General features: G+C 44.6%; 1 protein-coding gene across 14 annotated transcripts in view; it reads right to left on the bottom strand.

Annotated features, from left to right (window-relative positions):
- ZBTB20 (zinc finger and BTB domain containing 20) overlaps positions 1–21,573 on the bottom strand; it is a 2,277,743-nt gene that overhangs the window by 1,781,986 nt on the left and 474,184 nt on the right. For all 14 annotated transcript variants that reach the window (XM_078656729.1, XM_078656731.1, XM_078656734.1 and 11 more), the window contains exon 2: positions 10,837–10,943. The gene's annotated coding sequence lies outside the window, so the exon portion shown is untranslated. The remainder of the gene's footprint in view (positions 1–10,836; positions 10,944–21,573) is intronic.

Genomic DNA, 21,573 nt, shown 5'->3' with positions numbered 1-21,573 from the left:
ATTCACAATTTTAAAATCATACGTTGCACAAATAAAGTAAAAATTGTACCTTAAAAATGAATTCTGGCAGCTGAAGCCTCTTAATTGTATAAGCCGAATAAAGCTAAGCGGTAAGCAAAATAAACTATAATGATGAAAGTACGAGGCAAAGTTCAATCATCCGATGAGAAATCTTCACTTAAGTGTTTTCAAAATGGCGGCACGTAAGTTTAACCCCTGCGTGACCACGTAGTTTGCATGCGTGACCTCGAGCACACGTCAGCTGATGTCTCACAGCTAGCGCGCCCGATCACAGAACGCATTTGAAGAACGTTCGCACAAGAGGTCTCAACGCTCGAGGCTTTAACGCTCGTGCCAGGTTTCAAAAGATGCAGGTAGAGTTTCTGCTATCTTGTAAAAATTAAATTCAATAAAGTCTTACCGCAGGATGTAAGTCACAGTGGAAGGAGGACATGACGAAGTGGTTTCCTTGTAAATGAAAATCCCGATAGTAGTGGGCATATTAAAAAAACAAATTCTTCTGAAAATTGCTTGTGGATTCACTCCGTTGATGGAAAGTATCGTCGCCAAAATGTGTTAAGTAAATAAGTTCAAATCGATCCTGAAGTGTTGAATTAAAGATGTTTATTAAGTAATCCAGTACATCAACGGAGCAGCCTTCCATCCGTCCCTCTCTCCGAACTGCTGCATCAAGGAATGCAGATCATCGGTGGAAAGAACGGAAGGTAAGAATGCTCTATTAAATCATCACAACTAAGCAACAGATAGATTTCTCGTGCAAATGCATGTGAATACATTTCCTTAAAGCAACATAACACAACACATGTCCCAAATGTAAAAAATAAATACCTAACCTGCCGTCCTTAAGCAGACCCACCACCTTCTCTGTCTGCCTTCCTCCTGCTGCAGCTATGCTTTCTGCTTTCGGTGAAAGCAGACAAGCTGCAATGCGCTGACAGGCTCTCAGAGAGCCCTGTCATCCTGACCTGGAAGGCCTTTATGATGTAGCAAGAGTGAGCAACGAGTTCTGTTTTTCACCAAGGGGTTCCAAGTGTCATCAAAATAGACAACAAAACGAACCTTGAGTTGTCTATGATATCATTTAGAACCCCAACGTGAAAAATATCCCCGTAATTCACTTTTTACCCATCTATAATTTTATGTTATGTAACCCCTGAATATCACCTGTCTCTGCTTTCAAATGCAGGGGCAGAGCAGTAAAGAGGGAGGCATAAATAGCATGGCATCTCTTTCCTGTCTAAACAAAGAACCCAGGCAGAGCAGCCTGAAATTCCTTCATGCCACAAAAGAAGTGGGTAACACATTTTGTTATCCACTTCTACTGCATCACAGCGGCAAATTACTGGACTTGGAATCTAGTTATTTACACTAATCACTCTATATGAGAGCTATACATAAAATGTTTTCTTGTCTCACTGATTCCATTCTAGAATTTGTTGACGGGCAAAAAAAAAGCTATACTCACAAAGCTTAATTATTGCAATTCTGCTCTCAGGCTCCTCTTGGCGGTGCAAGAGTTACTTTTGGGAGGAAAAAAATTTCCAGATTCATTCTGGCACCTAGGAAATATTAAGAAGGTGAGGATTCTGCAAGTCTAAGGGGTCCATTAGGATGACGGGCGGACAAAGTCCGCCCGTCATCCTTCCGGTGCATGGGACCACCCGCCATAAGGGGGGGTTCCCGTCCTACAGATTAGGATGCGCCCGCCACAGTGGCGGGCGCTTCCCGAATTTTTAGGATTGTGGCGGGCGGTGCTGAAAGCACCGCCCGCCGTAATGCTAAAAATGCACGTTGTGCATTGAAATTCAGGGGCGTACCATAGGTACGCCCCATGTGCACCCCCCACCCCCGGAGTCCATGGCCCGCAACAGGCCCCCGCAGGGGGAATCCGCATGCCTTTCCGTGGCGGCATTGCCGCCACGGAAAGGCATTGAAAAATGCTCATCATAATGTGGCTGACGGTGTCTGAGAACAACGCCACCATATTATTCCTTTTCTGCCCCGGCGGCAAGGCGACTGGGGCGGAAAAGCGGCGGCCGGTCTTTCCCTCAGCCGAGGTCCCCCCCGCCATACTAATATTGAATTGAATTGAATTGAATTGATGATTTGTAAAGCGCGTTGGCTACCCTGAGGCGTCCCAGCGCTATAGAAAAGAGTGAGTTGGGCTGGAGAGGCTGGAGTAAGAGAAGCTGAGTGAAATGTTAGATTGGAATTTTGCTGAAGAGCCAAGTTTTTAATAGTTTACGGAAGGTGAGAAGGTTAGCTTCTGATCTGATAGGGAGGGGAAGGGAGTTCCAGATCCTAGCCAGGTTGTAAGAAAGCGAGCGGCCTCCACATCTGGCCTTCCTAATGCGTGGTACTGAGGCGAGGTGGGAGGTCGTAGATCTGAGTGGGCGGGAGGGTAGATAGGCTTACACCAGGGGGGAGTTAATATGGCGGAGGGGAAAACGAGTGTGGATGTCGGGCGGATTGCCCCCGTCAGGCTGGTGGTGGCTACCGCCAGCCTGCCGGGGGCAATCTGCCCGACATCATAATGGGCCCCTAAGTATCTATCAGAAGTCCATATATAATTTTATCGACTCCCACAAGGACATAGATAATCCCTTGGGACGACCAACAGTTTCGGCTTTATATTTTAAAAAACGTAGAAATTCACAGAAACAACAATGGTTAAGGGAAAATTATAGGTGAAAATGTCAGTTGAAACATACTGTTTTAAGTGAACAAAACCACTGAAATTCACCAGTTATAGCTATCCCAAGTAACTATAACTAGCGCCCTAAAGTAACTATAGCTTGTGCCCTCACCATGTACAGTGTTGTCATCAATGATGTAATTTCAGATATTTCAATGATGTTATCAATGTCATGAGAGATCTCTGATCTCAAGACCTCTGACCTCCTGGTCAGGGTAACTGCTCTACCCCCTTTTTCATCCTTAAGGCACTGCCCCAGTGCCTTCAGGTCACCAGGTAGGTGTTTGAGACCCTCCTCCACCCGCAGGCTGCTGCCTGCGCCTCATCCCTGGTGGTTTAGTGGAAGAGCGTGCTCTTGTAATGTAATGCAATATAATGTAATATAAATAGTATTTATAAAGCGCACTGTCACCCAACGGGTATCCTGGCGCTGCGAGTTACCAAGATGTTAAAGTGCTTGAAAGATGTCAAATGTGCCGGAAAAAGAGCCGGAAAAAGGATGGCTATCCCTGAAACTAACAACGACAGAGAGAAAAATAAGAAAGAAAAAAAAATGTCTGAAGAAGATAATGTCCTGACAGTGTCTTTTTGGGTTATTCCTCTCTAGGGAACAGCCACGTTTTCAGCTACTTCCTAAATTGAAGTAGATCCAGAATTTGTCTGATATTAGGGGGGAGAGCATTCCATAGCGTGAGACTGCAGAGCTAAAAGCTCTGCCGCCTGTCCTAGCTCTTTTAAATTGCGTGGTGTTCACCAGATTTGCAGTTGCTGAGCGGAGGTTTCTTGAGGGAGCATGCCACGAGAATTTTCTCTGAAGTGGTTTAGGTCCCAGACCATGAACTGCTCTTCTGCTGGTCCACTCTGTCAGCCTTTTCTGTCTTTCTCTGTTCTGCTGTTTATCCTGACTTTTTCTGTCTTTACCTTTTTCTTGCCTATATTTCTGTTTGCCCTGTTTCTGCTTTTTTTCCTGCCGCTGCTGCCCCCGTGGCCCCTTCCCCCAGCGTGTTTCCACTCCTGCCTCTCAGCTGCTCTCCCTCCCCCTGACTCCTACTTAATAGAGGCCGCTGCGCAACAAGGCGAGCAAGGCCTCTGCGCCCATCCGCAACCTGAGCGTGACCAGTATCTCCACCCCCATCCACATGGCAGGACACACCCTCGACCCCATCTTCACTGGAGGAAACAACATACACTTCAGTCACACCATGGAACCTTCCTGGACGGATCACAACAGCGTCCATTTCTCTTTCTCGAAACCCACTGCACACAAGCTGACGCCATGCCTCTCACGCAGAAACTGAAGCGAGATCACCGAAGAACACCTCACCTCCGCCCTCAGCTGCACCCCTACCCCTACCACCAGACGAAAACACTACAGCCAACGACCTTCACCACTGAATCTCTAACTGCGCCAACACTCTCACCCCCTCCAGATCTCCGACAGACGACACAACACGAAAGCCACCTGGTGCAACACGGACCTCCGAGAATTCAAGCGCTCATGCCAACAATTGGAGAAAGCCTGGAGAAACAGCAAAATCCCGGAAGCACGCACCGCTTACAGGGCCACTGCCACGGTACACAACCAAATCATCAGATCAACGAAGAGAAACTTCAGGACAGAATCCTTTTCAACTCCCACAACTCCAAGGAACTCTTCACCATCATACAAGAATTCACCGGACCCCACAGCGAAACCATTAAAGTTCCCCTCTTCCAGGACCTCTGCAACAAACTCAGCTCCTTCTTCCTCCACAAGATCAGGACGATCTACGACAACTTTGACGACCAAGACCACAGCACCGACCCTACACCCTCCACCAGTGAAGCTACACAGCCGACCCTCCTAACCTTGACCCGTCACCACAGAAAACACCGCAAAGACTATGAAAAGCATCCACTCCGGAGCACCCACCTACCCCTGCTCGCCACACATCTTCCACAGGACCTCCTTCGCCCTCGCACCAGAACTACGGCGGACAATCAACTGCGCCTTCGAAACAGCTATGTTCCCCGATGACTCGAAACGTGCCGAAGTCAAATTCCTCCTCAAGAAGCCCTCCACAGACCCGACTGACCTCTAGAACTACAGGACCATTTCTCTTCTCCCCTTCGCTATCAAAGTCATTGAGAAAGTTGCCTACACCCAGCTAACGCACTTCATAGAAACCAACAACATCCTCGACTCATCTTAATACCGATTTCGCAGCAACCACAGCACCGAGACCGCCCTCATAGCCGCCACTGAAGACATCTGCATCCTCCTCGATCAAGGCCACACTGCAGTCCCCATACTACTAGACCTCTCAGCAGCCTTCGACACTGTCTCCCACCGCACACTAGCCGCCAGACTCCACGACGCCAGTATTCAGGGAACTGCCTTAGACTGGATTTGTTCATTTCTCCCGGGCAGAACACAAAGAATAAGACTCCAGCCCTTCCTCTACGAACCCACAGAGATCAGATGCGGATTACCCCAAGGATCCGCCCTCAGCCACCAGCCCCACACTCTTCAACATCTACATGGCAGCCCTCGCAACGTTCATCAGTAAACACGGACTCATCATAGTATCTTTCGCTGATGACACCCAGCTCATTCACTCCCTCACCAAGGAACCCAACATCACCAGGGATTGTTTCCAGGAAGGAATGAGGAAAGTCGGATGAACAGCAGCTGCCTGAAGCTCAACTCGGAGAAAACAGAAGCCCTCATCCTCACATCCATCCCATCTGCATGGGACGACACCAGGGGGCCGCCCGCCCCCAGAAACCCACCCACCCCCATGGACCACGCATGCAACCTCGGCATCATATTCGACTCCTCACTCACCATGAGCCGCCAGATACTTCAACACCCTCCGCATACTCCGCAAGACCTTCAAATGGATCCCCTCTGACTCCAAGAATATCGTCACCTACGCACTCATCACCAGCAGGCTAGACTACGGATTTGTGCTCTACGCTGGAATTAACAAAACATTCCATCGCAAACTCTAGACCGTCCAGAACACCGCAGCCAGACCTGTCCTCAGAATACCACGACATGACCACATCACCCAGCACCTCCGTAACCTCCACTGGCTCCCCATGGAAAAGAGAGTAATCTTCAAACTGCTCACACATGCCTACAAAGCCCTCCATAACACCGTACCCCAATACCGCAACTAAAGAATCTCCTTCCACACCCCCAAGAGAAACCTCTGCTCCGCAGACCTAGCCCTTGCCAAGGTCCTCCGCATCTACAGAGCCAGAAATGGGGAGCAGATCCTTCTCCTACATAGCGACCTAGACCTGGAACGAACTCCCCTCAACATCAGAGGAAGCCCTACACTGCAAACTTTCAGAAAGGACCTTAAGACCTGGGTTTTCAGTTAACCTCGGAGCTGCCCAAACCTCACCCCCTAGCTCCTTGAGACCCTCACGGTTAAGTAGTGCGCTCTAGAAATCCCTGAATGATTGATGAGAGATTTAATATGTTATGTAATTAGCAGTGCTTGGCGAGTGCGCGAATTTTGTTTCATTTAAAACGGTATGTTTTAATTTACATTTTCACCTGACTATAAGGACCCTATAACCTTGTATTTTCCGTGAAATGCTATGTTCTTAACATAAAGTAAGATTTAAAAGGGCAGGAGCCCGCTTTTTTTTTTTTGCAGGACTGCGGTTCTATGGAGGAGATATGGATCCATGGTCTCGTTTGAAAAAAAAAAACTTGGCCCCAAGGAGGGTCCCACTGGGACCCACCCTCCAGGCCGAGCGGGAACAGTGTCCTAACCCTGCCCACATAGATGTTTTTTAACTCTTTTTATGGGACAGGGGACTGACTCCCTGAGTCCTCAAATGGCCTCGCCATGAACTGCTAATGACCCCACATACTACATTACTCATGACATGTTCTATGACATCATCATTCAGTGCAACATTTGCTATAAAACTATTGATGAGAAAACTGCATGGCGGGGGCGGCAAGTTAAAGTTACCTTAGAGCACGAGTTATAGTTACTTGAAATAACTCTAACTATAACTGATGAATTTCTATGGTTTTGTGCGTGTAAAATCTGAACTTAACTATAACATCCTTGTAATTTTTGTTTTTTTAGTGAATTTCTAAGGATTTTTTAATTCTATTTCCAAACTATAACATCCCTGTAACCTTTGTTTTTTTCAGTGAATATATATATATTCACTGTGTACATATACATACATGCACAAAGAAAAAAGTATATCACTAGCAAACTTTTTTATACATGCCCTACAAAAAACTACAACAATGAATATTTGAAAAATGAAGCATGTTACCCTCTCAAATAAGATACCAGTTGGCAATTAAAGGAGGAGGACCGGAAGGCTTCAACCAACTTGGCAGATGGAAAGACAAACAGGGATGTGACCTAGGGTCTTAGCTTCCTCAAAGCCCACCTGCTCTTTCCTTGGCTGTATTCAACTGCTCTCTTTTCCCAAAAGAACAAATCACAATTCTAAACAGGCGAGTTTAGACCGGGAAGTAGGAGAGTAGAACTTTAAAGACTTTAAGAGATTCATTTCATTATTAGGTCTGTTATTAGCCAAGACCTTTGTTTTAACAAATATTATGTATGTGTATAGCCACCACTATGTAGTTATATAGTTATAGGTAGGTCAGAACTTTCACAGGAAGAGAGCTTTTAGTTTTGCTAATACCTTTGATGCAATTTTACAAATGTTCATGAAACTTTCCCAAAAATGTTGATCCACATCAGCACCGTCCTGGGAAGTTTTTGGGGTATCCGATAGGGTGGGCAGAGAATTTGGGGGGGGGGGGGCAAATTCAGAAGTGATACAGAAAAAAACAGCTGAACAGAATTCCAGCAAATATGAAAGAAAGTAGGCTTTTGTGATTTGGGGTAAATCTGTTCAGCAGATTTTGGATAAAGTAAGCTTAAATATATTGTGATATCTAGAAGGTTGGTCCTGTATGGGTACTGTGGTACTCTCACAGTACCACAAATTAAACAAACATAGAGCATTCTGACTGGCTGAGAGGAGGTTTTTTCCTGTTGGCCCTCTCAGTACTAGGGGCCATTAACAAGTAATTTGATTGGGTGGCCGTGTCATCAAGAGAAATAATGTGGCCATCATTTTAGGACTCGGTGCTTGTGTCCTGAGTTAAAAAAAAAAAGGAAAAAAGGGTACTAGGGACAGGCAGGGGCAGGGGGAAGATGGGGAACGACTGGGGGGAGCCATGTGAGGGGCACTCAGAGGGACAACTCCTTCCTGGGCTAAAATATTTCTTTAGCTTGCTACTGGTCTAGCTGTTCCCTGTGAAGCCCAGTGATGCCTCCGATGAGGACCAGGGGGAGTACCATAGGCCTCAACGAGGGCCTCCGTGAGGTCTTGTGGGAGTACGACGGAGTACTACTGGACTGTGCAAGCATTAAAAGGTCAAGCTTGCGCTGTCCAGGAGTACCTTGGTATGCTGCTTGTGAGACACAACCGCAAAAAAAAAAACAAAAAAAAAAAACCTTAAATATTGGGTGGGTGTCCTTGGAGGATTATGTGACTGTAAATGATTGGACACCAACAGGAGATGGGCCGCTCACAGGAGGTTGGGCCAGGGTCTAGCCACACGGTTGAAGGTGATGAGGGGATGGGCTATCACTGGGGGTTGACTGCATACCAGGCTCTGAGTCCACCCCCTATTGTACATGGTCAAAACTTATGCTCATTGAAGGAGTTGAATGAATATGATCACAAAACCCCAAAAATTCATTGAAAAACAAAAAGTGAAGTGGTGTTATAGTTAGGTAAGGAACCAATATTTCAGTTCATATAAAAAAACATAGAAATTGAGTGAAAAAACCCAAAAATTAAACAGACATTATAGTTAGGCCTTGCAATAATAAAAAAACTATTCTTTCAAAACAAAAAACATTGAAACTCGCCAGTTATAGTTTACTGCGCTAACTATAACTTGCGCCCCCACCATTCACTGCTTATGACCTCACATATTACATCACTAATGACAGGTTAAATTACATCATTGATGACTTCACTGATGAGGATACTGAATTGTGTTTGACTTGAAACCTGCAGCTGAAGGTCATTGGCGACTGTCATTCTTGTTTTGAGTGCTGCCAAATGGATGTTTCGGCTTTCTCCCTCCTTTTAAGTTACATAAAATGTCATTTTAAAAAGTCCCTGCGTTGTAACGGCATTCGCGTTAAAACGCTTAAAAAGGGTACTTGTACTTCCCAGTATTGTAAAAGTTCGCGATGTATCGTTCATCATGGCAAACAGCACGAAGTGAACGTTACCTACTGTTACTGGGATTCAAGTTTCAGATTGGCACCTTTTCTTGGTACCATTTATAATTTCCCTGCACCCGCACTCTTTTTCCGAGTTTGACTTATTTAGGATCCCAGCTGCCTCTTGAGGCAAGCCTAGATGTAATTTAAAAGAGGTGGCTTAACTACTTGTGTAAAAAGTCTGCAGTTATTACCTGTTTCAAACAGTGCAATAAACACGAAGTGTAAAATAACATCCAGCAAGCACTACTGCATCCCAAAAGTCCTTCCGTAGATTGAACGTGAAAGAAGAAATGAAAGAGGTGTTTAATTTGGAAAATGCCATATTGGCTCAAGAGAAGCTGCGGGAGCCAGGCCCGATGTCTTACCTTGCCGTGTCCGTCCTGCTAACTGGCTTTGGAGATAGCTCCCTTGTAACCCGGCGAGCAAGTCTGGTAGAACCGACGGTGTGTCAGCAACTAAATGCTTGAGGCTGCAGCATCTCCTGGCTTTTCTTCCCTAATGTACTGTCTAAAACTCTATTCATCTGGTTGTCTCCCTGAGTCTGCCTCTGAGACGCAGAGGCACATATATTTATACACACACACACAGCATGTATATATAAACAGTCTCCAACCCACGCAGGAGAATATACGCGTGCATGCCTGCGAGACGTGCTTCCTCGAATCACCATACACACGGAGGGAGGCTGACTGCTCAAGTAATGCGCAGAGAGAAGACATCAGGTGTATGTGGTAAAGAGACAAAGGGAGAGGCTCTTCATTTCGTCCCTGTACCTCAATATTCTAGATGAAAACTGAAGCCAGGTCGGAAATAGGCCCGGGTGCCAAAATGAAAATGGCCTCCGTTAGTGAATCAAGTAGCTAAAAAGGTGACCCACATTTGTAAATCGGGGCAATTTTGAATTTCTAAAGACTTGCTGTATAGTATTTTGCAAGGTATGGGAACCTGCATACATTTGTGTTGCTGCAGGCAATGTTTATGGCAATACCAGGGAAATTAATCGTAAAAACCGGCCCACAACGCAATGAAATATGTCCACAAACAGCCCAAAAAAGTCCCACACACGGACCTGTGAGACCAGCCCATCAGGCACTGCCTGATTGATTGCCCTATGGAGCAGTCCGACACTGCTCTGTACATACTTTCACAGAGTAGAAGTGCAACGTGTTAGAATTGCAATTAACACATTTGGGTCCAATTAAAAAAAAACATTTTTGCACACCTCAAGAAAAGGTGCTTTCACGGGAATCGGGATCTTGATACATATATGTCCCAGCTGTAACTTTAGAGTTGGTTGGGGCAGCAAGAAGATGGAAGTTTTCCAGTGTGAGCAAGCGCCTGGCCGATGAGGAAAGGGTGAACACCAACAAGGCCATAACTTTGTGATTTTTCAAAAACATTTACACCGTATTTCAAACCATATTTGACTCCTAACAAACTTTCCACACCACATTTTACTCCTAACGAAGTTTGAAGCCGTTGTGCAATGATGGTGGAAAAGTTCCATGAAGACACTTCTATTTCTGACAATCAGTGGAATCAAATGCACATTTCTGCAAATTTGCTCTTGTCAACAATTCACATATTTAAGTACAGGAGAGGAGAGTACGCACCGAAATGGAGGATTTGCCTAGATATCCATATGTGTTGATTGGGATTTCTGGGCTACTCCTAAAATGTATGCCTACTGGACATAAAGCTCAACATTTATAAATGTATGTATTTTTTGACCAACCCGTTGATGCCTTATTCCGCCCATCGACCATGCATTGTCACAATTCAACAATCTCTTGATCTCTGCATACTTAGGCACAAAATGAGAATAAGTTCATTTACCTTTACTGTAGATAATTCAACAGCTACTTCTTCCACTTGATCTTTAACGGTTACGTTAAATGCAAAGAGTTCTATGGGCTCCTCGAGGGACAAAGGCACTCTAACCCCTGTCAAGAATACACAAAACAAGACACACGTTAGGCAGTCGCACAATCAAGTTATTAATGTGGTGCAGCTATGTACTATTTAGCAACAGCGGGCACGATTCACAGAACTAACTTAAGACAATATCCTAAACTTACTACCATTTTGGTATTCACAGAAGGCACTTACTCATTTTGGTATTCACAGAAGACACTTACTCATTTCGGTATTCACAGAAGTTAGGAGTCCTAACTATAGGACTCCTAAATGCCTTCTGTGAATACCGAAAGTCTTAAAGTTAGGATTTTTCTCAATTTAGTAGTAGTAAAGTTAGGACTCCTAACTTTAGTACTTCTAAATGCCTTCTGTGAATACCGAAAGTATTAAAATTAGGATTTTTCTCAATTTAGTAGTAGTAAAGTTAGGACTCCTAAATGCCTTCTGTGAATACCGAAAGTCTTAAAATTAGGATTTTTCTCGGTTTAGTAGTAGTAAAGTTAGGACTCCTGACTTTAGAACTCCTAAATGCCTTCTGTGAATACGGAAAGTCTTAAAATTAAGATTTTTCTCAATTTAGTAGTAGTAAAGTTAGGACTCCTAATTTTCGGACTCATAAATGCCTTCTGTGAATACCGAAAGTCTTAAAATTTACTACTCCTAAACTGAGAAAAATCCTAACTTTAGGACTTTTGGTATTCACAGAAGGCATTTAGGAGTCCTAAAGTTAGGACTCCTAACTTCTGTGAATACCGAAATGAGTAAGTGTCTTCTGTGAATGCCAAAATGAGTAAGTGCCTTCTGTGAATACAAAAATGGTAGTAAGTTTAGGAATTTGTCTTAAGTTAGTTCTGTGAATCGGGCCCAGGGTATTTACTCCTTCAATTACTCGTTGACTTTCAGCCTGTACAATATCATGTTGCCTTTGGCTAAATTGGCACTATACAAATACCAAGTACATACATATTTAGCTATGTTGCACATAAGTGCACTTATCTTTTGAAGAGGCACACTTTTTGACTGTGTTCAATGGCACTAAAAGCCTATGAATGTGCTGAACGCTGAACAGCAGACCACATACTGATTACAGCGGTTGGAGGTGGACATGGTGAACGTCCACCAGTGTCCCACAACCTGTGGCATATGATTCAGGAACATGGACACCTTACTGCATGCTTTGTCCTGGAAAAAGCAGATAAGCTTCGTCCATCAGTTTGTCTGGCATAACCAGGTGATGACACACAGGTGCGGTACACATTTTGTCAGAAACCGTGATCTAGGTTATATAACTACAGGTTGCGTTACATATTTGGATGATACAAATTTGAGGAAGGCAGTAAACTGCGAAAGATAAAAAATCATAATACCTACATACAATCATTATTTAGCTAATTAAAAAAATATTGTAGAAATTGGAAATAAATGTACATTTCAGAATAACACAATAAGTAATAAAAATATACAATCAATAACAAATACAATGTACTAATTGCACTGAAATATAACAATGTAAGTAAAAAAGTAAAATAACTTTTTTGAAAATCAAGAAAACTCACTACTTATTAGATCAAATCTTGTGAGGTAATTGAACAAGATACTTACCTTTAGGAAACTTGCAATAGCTCCTCCTCACTAATGTGAAGACACAGAGACACATATACACACCACCCTGGTGCGCTCAAGTCTTTTTATCACCATTGTTTTCTGCCCAATTTTACTTGAGCCCTTTTAATGCCAAAAATGTCTAATCAACATAAAAGGGAGGAGGTGAGAGGGAAGTAATCCGCACTTAGATAGAGTATAGTTCAGGAAGAGTGTTTCAGAATGTAAGTTGCTTTTCTTATTGCTAATTCTATCTGCCTCTCCTTGTGATTTGATATCCAAAGCAGTAACTCCCAAAAAGACGTATGGTCTGAGGAGTGGACTTCACCCCAGAAAGTACTGCACAGACAAGTGGGCAAAATGACCCTCCCTGTGGTCCTGAGAGTCAAGGCACTAATGCTTGGTTTGTGGATGGATGTACATGTAGGAGGAGCCTGACAAGGATCTAACACAGGAACGCTTCTATCTAGGGACATAGTAGCGGCCTTGGCTCTGGTGGATTGCACTCAAAGGAACTTAAAAGGCTCGTTCTTGACCAGAACGTAAAACATCGTCTTACACAAGATAGTATTTCTTAATAAGGTCTGCTTTAGGACAACCTTCCCTTTATTCACATCTGGAAACCAATGAAAAATTGACCATCCAAACAGTGTTCCCTAGATCTATCAATATACAAGATTAGGGACCATTTAGGAACCCACAGGTGCAACCTCTTCGCTTCCTTATGAGGATTTAACACGTAAGTATTGTGCTACGCAGGGAATGTACTGCACAGGAAACATGACAGACTGCCACACATGGAAAGGAGATATCACTTTTGAAAAAATTCAGAGGCACTAATTTGTCAGGGTAAAACATAGATCATGGCGTTTGCACCACAAGCGCCGCAGCTCACTGATGCGTCAAGCAGAAGTGCTTCCAAAAAAACAGAGTCAGCACCCTCAGAGTGCAACTATGCATTTATTCAAGGAGTACACACATCAAGAAAGTAAGAACTAAATTAAAGCCCCACTCCAGTATAACAAAGGCTGCAGTTAGAAATATATACATAGGCCCTTTCAAAACCACATCAATCAATCACTCAAGGGTTTATAAAGCACGGTACTCACCCGTGAGTGTCTCAAGGCGCTGGGGGGTGTGCAGCTCCGGATCAGTCGAACAGCCAGGTCCTGAGGCTCTTCCTGAAGGTGTGCAAAGTGGGGGAGTGACAGATGTTGACTGGGAGCTCGTTCCAGGTCTTTAATGCAACATAGGAGAAGGATCTTCCACCTGCTCTAGTGATGCATGGGGTCTCTGCCAGGGTGAGGTCGGCGGAGTGGAGGTTCCTTTTGGGTACGTGAAAGGAGACTTTTTCGTTTAGTTATTTGGGTCCGATGTTGTGGAGGGATTTGTGCTCCTACGTCTCATCGCAAGTCATAGCACGCCTCAGCCCGCAGTGGGTTGAGATGGCCCCAATGATGAAGCATGTCACCGTGGGGAAACCCCGATGAATGAGGGGACTCAAGAAAGGAAAGCTTTCCTTCCTTAAGATTTTCTAGCTCATACTGAGTGAGAATTTACATCCCAGCTAGGTCTCTATCCGCTCATACCGGATTTGTAGGTTCATAGCTTGTGGGTTACTCTCTTCTCGATGGGAAGCCTGTGGAGGTCTCATAGATGCTGGGTCATGAGCTTGTGTCGTGGGGTTCTGAGGAGAAGTCTGGCTGCGGTGTTCTGGACCGTTTGGAGCTTGTGTAGCAGGGTTTTGTTGATTCCGGCGTAGAGGGAGAATTAAACACAGAAATGCCAAAAGTAACAGTTAAGGTAGCAAAGCCTTGTCATGACCAGACAAAACAACCAGGCCATAAACTTAGCTCAGTTGGCCAGAGTAGATGGACTTTGTGGAATGACGACAAGCCACCAAGTTCATATCCACAGCTTTCAGCGGCAACAAAAAACACTTAGTTGGATCCGTCCAAACTCCACGCCCAGAGGTATAGATTGTGGTTTGTGTGCAGGACCCTGCCTTCCACTGGGACTTAAGTGCTTCCAATGAGTAAGATTCAGGGGGAGGGGAGAGGCTTGGTTTAAACAGGCTAGAATACCACAGCCTCCATGCTTTGTCCGGGACTAGCAGGATGACCTGTGGCCAATTCATCTTCACCTCCTTCAGGGTCCGCGGAAGCAGAGGAAATACAGAGTTCACCAACCGTGAAAGGCATCTCCTAAAGAACCTTGAAGAGGACATATCATGACACAGAAAGCCAAAAAATGTGTGTTCACAGAGATCGAGAACAGATCGACCCCAGGTACGCTCCACCGGACAAAGATGCCTTGCACAATCTATGAATGCAGATGCCCCTCATGATCAGGAAGATGACGCTCGCTGACTGCATCTGCCCTGAGATTAGAGAACCCAACAGAGGACTGACTGTCAAGTGAATCCCAACATGGTGATCATGTTGTGCTTCAAGACCTTGTCAGACCTTCTTTTTAGGTAAGGCAGAAAAGTACAGGGGTAATGTTAAATAGCCCACAGCTCTGAAAGATTGATAGTTTGCTGTTACTCCATCAAAGACCAGAGGCCTATAGGATCCACATCATCCAAGCAACATTCCCCACGCAGAGATGATATGCCTGTCACAGCCACTAGCTCTGGCAGGTTTGACACACGAGGTTCACCTCCATCTTCCATCACTGAAGGTGTCAGGGTCTTTTCATCCAATAAACAAATGTGATTTAACAAACATCCCCAGTGGTGGTCCCACCGCACTCAGAACTTCTACTGCAGAGCCCACATGTGAAAACGAGCAAGAAGCAATCGCAAGACACACAAGGCCAGAAGATGAAGATTCTTCCAAAACATCTGGGTCCAAACAGGACCTCATAGTCCGAATGTTCCACACTCGCTGCAGGTGTGGAAAGGTACTCTGTGACACTGTACAGAGGATGCCTCTATAAAGGAAATCAGCTGCACAGGCTGAAGAAGAACTTTTGGTTCATTGATGAAAAAGGGCAGGGAGGACAGCAACGATTTCATCACCAGAAGGTGACAATACGTTAGCTATGGAAGTGGTGTCGTCAGGAGTCGGTCACTGAGGTACAATACATGAATCTCTGTCCTGCGAAGATGGGCCACATCACTAACTTCGCCTTACATGAACAGCTATAGGGCAGAGTTAAGGCTGAAAGTCAGGAAGCTGAATTGTTAATGCACCATCCAAACCATGAACTGGAGGTAACGTCCATGGGACTGCAGAGTTGGGACATGAAAGTACGTATCCTGAAAATCCAATGCCACTGAACTGTCTCCAGCAGAGAAGACAGTCATACCTCAGGCCAATATCAGCATCTTCAACCTGTCCTTCCTCAGGAAGCTGTTCAGAAACCTGATGTCTAAGACAGGTCTCAATCCACTGTCCTTCTTGGAAAGAAGGAAATAACAAGACTTATGGCCTGCATCCCTCTCTGCCTCAGTATTCCGTTGATCATACCCTTTGCAAGCAGAGATTGAACCTCCACAGCAAGATAGCATCATGATCCGCCAACATGTGAGAGACAACTGGGGGATGGCTGGGGTTGTGGATAAAAGAGGAAGAGCATAGCCAAATTAAACAACATGATGGACACATTGCTTCAAAGTGATGGCAGGTAAACAAAAATTATCCCTGCCACCTACCGGCCTTATATGACATGACAAGAGCGGTCTAAAGTGATTAAGCAATGCCTGCTGCAAGATAAGACAAATGCTGCCCTTGCTGCTGGGCATGACCTCTGCCATCATCCCTGCCCCCATATCCACAAATGGTCTGGGCAGACAGTTGGATTGGCTGCAATGGTTGCCTCTGACATTTGGCAAGACCCTTTAAGAAACACTGTAATTTCCTGTATTCAAGGGGGTATTAGTGAGTGGAAACTGCTGTCTGAATCGCTCCAGGGCAGACTCCACATTATCCCCAAAGAGTCTGACTACATCAAGGGGCTTGCCCATCAAGGAGTCTCGACATCCCAGGAAAATCCGGTCATCATCACCCAGCTATACTGCTGGATAACCACAGTAATGACCATAGCAAGGGCTGCACAATACGTAGTATCTGGGCCAGCCCTAAAAACATTCTTGGCCAGATCCTGGCCATCACGCACAATTTGTGTGAATGAATTTCTGGAGTCTTCTTGGAAAGCGGACAAAGGGCCTAAAAGTTATGCAACATTTAATGAGCAAACAGAAAATGAAGCAGAAGAAAATATGTTTATGAGAAGGCATCCATTTATTTGGACTGTCTTTCCAAGGGATATGAAGGAAACCATTCAATCTTATCATACTAGCAGAAGCCAGAAGTGTTAGACTTTCCAGTGGAATGTTATGTCAGAAAGGATGGATCTCTAAAGGTGGGCCTCTGCTGTTAAGAAATCAGGCTGCTCACTGGAGAAATAGGAAAAAGGCTTGGACCAAGCTGAAGTCAACCAATTAGTTAATGTGTCTTGGAACAGACGCAGCAAATCAGAAGTAGATTGCCTGGGTTGTAAAACATCTCTAGGCAGATTGTCTTTAGCACCAACAGTCGTTAGCTGTAAGTCCAGATACTTCGCAGCCCTGTGAACTGCCATACACTCTCATCCACTGGGGACCCAAGGGAGAGCTGAGGTCATTTTGGGGCGAAATGTCGAGGCCACTATCATTTTGTAAGTCCAAATAGAGGACATAACTGCATAAACAAGGCAGCGGCCCAACCCTGAGCTGGCCCAACCGCTATTGTCTGACATACCCCTTTCACATCTGACGTGACACCAACAAAAGACCATATCACCGAAGACGTGATCCAGGGGGTAATCAAGGAATTGAAAACCGGTAATAAGAACCCAGGCCCAGATGTCTTCCCTCTTGAATACAACTCTAAATTTAGAGACATCACAACCCCCAAGTTCTCCGACTATATACGGAAGTGGTGAAACAGGGGTCCTTCCCTCCAGAGCTCGACCATGGAACCGTCATAGTCATCCCTAACTCACATCACCCAGCGACGAACTGTGCCTCTTATCACCCTATGGTAAATATTTGAAAATATTTCAAATATATGCTAAAATCTTGGTGACTAGCCGCAATTAGTACTTCACTCTTTGATCCACCCAGATCAATGTGGCTTTATGCCTAACCGCAGCCCTAGACATTGTATCTGTTGAGTACATGCGGCCCTAGCTCACGTCAGTGACATTAAAGAGGTGTCAGCTCTATTACATGTCGACTTTGAAAGGGCCTTTGATACCACTGCTTGGAATTATCTTGAGTCGGTGCTGCTCCTAGCTCTTCTATTCTCGCGACCTGTGGCCCAAATCCTCATCAGTGAAATGCTCTCGCAAATGACCGATCCGGCGTGGGACCCAGCAAGGGTGTCCCCATTACCCTCTCTTCTTAGCTCTTGGCATAGAACCCCTGGCTTGTATAATCTGTTGTGATGGTCAGATGCAGGGCTGGAGATGGAGTGAGGCGCTGGGGGACAGGATTGCATTACATGCAGACGATGTCCTCCTATTTCTTTCTGACCCTGCGGTGTTGGGCCAGCACATCCTTGAGGTCCTCTGACTTTTCAAAGAGGCCTCAGGACTCTGAGTAAACAGTGGGAAGTCACTTCTAATTACTTTAAAGGGGACTAAAAGTAGTCTTGCTACTTAGCACAATCTCCCTCCTAACATCCTGGCCGAGTACCATTGATTAACATGATGATAGTTCCTTGTTTTCTTTATAGCCTACAGAACTTCCCTCTCCAAATTGCCTGGTTAACTTAAGTGGTTGCAATGCTCCGGTCATTCCTCTGGCGAGATTGTCCCTCACGCATCACTCAGTTAAATGTCGTTGCTCGATTTAAGATGGTGGTCTTGCTGCGGTGGACATCTGCCTATCTCATTGGGTATCTCACCCCCTGGTTATTAATGATTCGTTGACTGGCACTTGGAATGACATGGCATAACAACCTGAGCTGCCCTGCCTTGGTCTTGATGGGGTGATTCATTATCTATATGACTGACCGGTCCCCCTCAACATCACGGAGGTCACCCAAGATATATTCCTGGTGTGGAGGGCAGTCAATTGATTCAATGGCTAGATCACGCAGCGAGGTTGGAGGGCTCTCAATATTGGGGTCTAATTGGGATTACAGTACAGGGAGATGTGTGTCATTGGTCTTCTCCTCCACAGACCTCCAAACTCAATTTACACTTTCCCACATTTAATTCCACAAATACCTGCAGTTGAGACATGCACTAGGTCATTACAGTGCCTACTTAGTAGATTTACCCAATTTTAGCCCTTTAGAGGCGCAATTATTGATGGGTGGTCTGGGTCGAGGGGGCATGTCCCAGATACATTGTTCCCTTGTTTGTAAGGCACCAGGGACACTGGACCAGCTGAGACAGAGATAGGAAGGATGGGTGGGTGGGAGAACAGGAAAAGGTGGATTGGCGTGAGGCCTGTATGGCTCTTTGGGTGCTTGCGATATCGGCGAGACTCGGACTAATCCAATCACCCTACCTCCATTTAACTTACACAACACCTCAAAGACTATGGAGCCCGGGCATTTTCCCTTAGCCTATCTATACACAATGCTTGTACCCTGGAGCAGTCATTTTCTATATGGTCTGGCAGGGTCTTGAGATTGCCCAGTACTCTGCCAGGATAGGTGATACCTGTCCCTGATTTTAGCCAGATCTGTCACGTTGACCACAATGTTGGCCCTTCTGGGTCTTATGGATGAGCTTGGAGGTGTGAGGGGAGTTAGAACACTAGTTGATTTGGCGGCATTGATGGCCAAGAGAGACATTGTGAGTTCCTTGAACTCACCACAGCTGCCTTGCTTGACAATGTAGAGACCCGGCATAGACTGGTGTGCCAAATAAAAACCGATCTTTGTTGCCAAGAGTTGTCCTCAGAAATACAATACAATCTGGGGCAGATGGTGGGAGTACTATGGCCTATCCTCTCCATTTAAGACTGAGCCTGGGGATAATATGATATCTGTGTAGATCACCGAAACTGTGGGTGGGCAGGGGGACAGGAATGGGACGCAATGTTTTCTTTTATTATGTTGCTGTACTTTTACTAAAACGAATAAAATCTATTTAGAAAAAAATACAAAATTCAATACCTACTCAATTTACAGGTTTAATCCCATCATTGCCAATGAGACTCACTCAACAGGTTTTTGGTTGAGTTTTCAGTTTACGTACGTGTGGCATTTTATTACTTTGAGTGATAATATCACAAAGAAAAGCTATTTAACCCTTGGATTAACGTTCTGCAGCACCACATTAGTTCAGTTTCTTTGAAAGAAGCTTGCACTGACTAGCCCTGTAGCACCACACTTGTTCCATGTTGTTGAAGGAAACTTGTTAATAGGATGGCAGCACTTGTACTGTATTATTTTGTTCACTGACTAGCAAATGAATTCTGCCTAATGAGTTTGTCTATTTGGAGTTGCAGTGGTGTCAAGCACTGTCAAACTGCTGTTCTTTGGGCAAATTTCTATCATACTGGCATCAGCGAAGCATCATACAATGTCATAGGTAACTATTTATCTGCGATGGCGGATGATGTTGCTTATTATTTCGATTGGAACTTTTAAAACAAATGTACTGTTATGAATATGAAACATTACCACACGTTTAACTCCCAAAACGTAGAAGTCCATGCCTTTTGCCCCGTAAATCTCCATTTTATAACACTGGTAATTTGAGGATCACTGATGGCATAATATGTCACCTGCATTACACGCAATCTCACTCTACATAATTCCACTACAGTTAATATGATTTAATCACTATCCAAATAATTCCACAGCATACCAAGCCATATATTTCCACTACACAACTACACACCACACAATTCCACACCACACAATTCCAATACAACCCATAACTGCATTGCACTTCCACCAACCCTGTCATCTCTCCCCCACGCACCTACTACCCCTCTCCTTTCTCCCTCTCCCTCACTCTCCCACTACCCCCTCTCATCTCTCAATTCCACTGCCCACTCTCATCCCTTCCTGTCTCTTCTCTAGCCTGTCTGCTCATACATGCTTCCTGTACCCCCTCATGCTGTGCACTGGTCTACCTCTCGCACCCCCCCCTTTCTGGGTGCCTCTCCCACTCATCCCTCTCTCTCTCTCGTGTGCTCTCTCTCACACACCTTTCCCGCCTTTCTCATATTGGTTCACTTCAGGTCTTCGAGCACAATTTCTTTCCCGTGCCTATATATTCAGCATGCCACATAATTCCACTACACAAATACACTACACACCACACATTTCCACCTCACACAATTCCACCACAATTTCAATTCAATTCAGATAATTCTACTCCAAACCACATACATCCACTCCACTCCAAACCAAAACACATGGGTAAAAGACATGGTCATTTACAATGCTAGCAGCTCTAACTCTAGCAAATGCAAGACCGACTGCATTGGAAATCCTAGTTTCTTCTGCTATTCGGAGGCAACAGAAGGCATTCATTTCTCATTTGACGTCGGCGACTGTTTACAAAATGAAATCATATTAGCAGATTAATAAGGTATGTATACTTTAAAAAGGTAAATAGAAAATGAAAAAAGTGTATCTGCAAATGTGTAGGAATTTTAAATTGTAACCTAAACATTAATTTGGTATCCATAGTTTGATTTGTGGACGCAGCTAATGTACATGAAAAACAAGCTAGTATGGACAAACTGTGACCTCAAATGAAGCACTGCTTTCCTGCGACAAAACCAGAAATTATATCAGGAGCAAAAAGACACTATGATATGCTAGAATCTAGCATTTAGTTAGAAACAAAACCACATTTTGAGAAATTCAAACATTCCAATTAAAATACAAATTTCGACTTTGAATATTTTTGTTTGTGACTTAAATAGTTCATAATTTGTGGGTTTGTTTGATGTATTCTTTTTTCTGTAATTGTGTATTGTTTTGACGTTCAGATCGTAGAAACTGCTTATGCCGAAGGCTTAGGATTTCAGTAGGGATTATATGGGGGTCCACAAAAGTCAAAAGGTTAAGAACCACTGATTAAGTCCATTCA

The sequence above is a fragment of the Lissotriton helveticus genome, chromosome 8, assembly GCF_964261635.1.
Source record: "Lissotriton helveticus chromosome 8, aLisHel1.1, whole genome shotgun sequence".
NCBI lineage: Eukaryota > Metazoa > Chordata > Amphibia > Caudata > Salamandridae > Lissotriton > Lissotriton helveticus.
The sequence above is the reverse complement of the archived record's forward strand: the minus strand, read 5'-3'. Positions and strand labels throughout refer to the sequence as shown.